We start from the raw sequence: 1,003 nt of genomic DNA on the forward strand, positions 1-1,003 counted from the left end.
TGCTAATCAATCCCTCGAAGAACGAGATAGGCATTGTGTATGTGTGTGTGAGTGTGTGTATATAAAATATACGCGCTCACACGCACGCACGCGCACACACACACACACACACACACACGCGCGCACGCGCGCGCGCACACACGAACGCACACATGTATCGAGAGCAGTTGCGGAAGAGAGCGATAAATCTCACAGACGTATATTCAAATGCCTGTTTTTTTTTTGTTTTTTGGGGTTTTTTAAAATTTTTAAATGTTCGAACGATGTCAAGTATCTGAGGGAATTTGATGATCACAGAAGAGTTTAATGATCACGATCGCTGTGGACGGTAAAACGCAGAGAATGGTCAGTCACACGGCGGCTCGGGATCGAAACTGCAGCCAACCAGCGAGAAATGACGACGACGACGACGACGATAACGTTCATCATGATGAGGACTAAGATGAGGATGTTGATGATGATGATGAGAATGGTGATGATGATGATGGTGATGATGATGATGATGATGATGATGAGGATGAGGATGATTACGACGACGACGATGATGATGACGACGGAAAAATATAACGGATCAAGTGAATGTTATAAACGGCTATATCAACCTCGCCACACACACACGCACACACACACATATACACACACATACACACACTTCCGTGTGTGTGTGTGTGTGTGTGTGTGTGTATGTGTGTGTGTATCCGTGCGTGTATGTGCGAGTATTTTGTTTGTTCCATGCCCAGTTGCATGCCGTTCCGCCACCCACTCGTGCACGTGCCGAAGCACGCATGCGCCCCGCTGTGCTGTAGACATACATGCAAGACATATATACACACGGTCTTGTTGTTGTTGCTGCTGTTGTTGTTGTTGTTGTTGTCGTTGTTGCTGTTGTTTAATTGGTTGGGTGCCGTTGTCAAGTGGAAATCGGAACAAGGGGGTTAGTTAGTGATTACACGAGTTAAGGATGCTATAAATGAAAATGTAAATCAAAACCGCCAGGTCAGAT

At 45.7% G+C, this 1,003-nt stretch overlaps 1 protein-coding gene across 1 annotated transcript in view; it reads left to right on the plus strand.

The window, feature by feature from the left end:
- The window catches only part of LOC106871169 (proton myo-inositol cotransporter), a 211,461-nt gene that overhangs the window by 1,880 nt on the left and 208,578 nt on the right, over positions 1-1,003 (plus strand). The gene's annotated exons all lie outside the window — the stretch shown is intronic.

This window comes from Octopus bimaculoides, chromosome 4 (assembly GCF_001194135.2).
Source record: "Octopus bimaculoides isolate UCB-OBI-ISO-001 chromosome 4, ASM119413v2, whole genome shotgun sequence".
Lineage (NCBI taxonomy): Eukaryota > Metazoa > Mollusca > Cephalopoda > Octopoda > Octopodidae > Octopus > Octopus bimaculoides.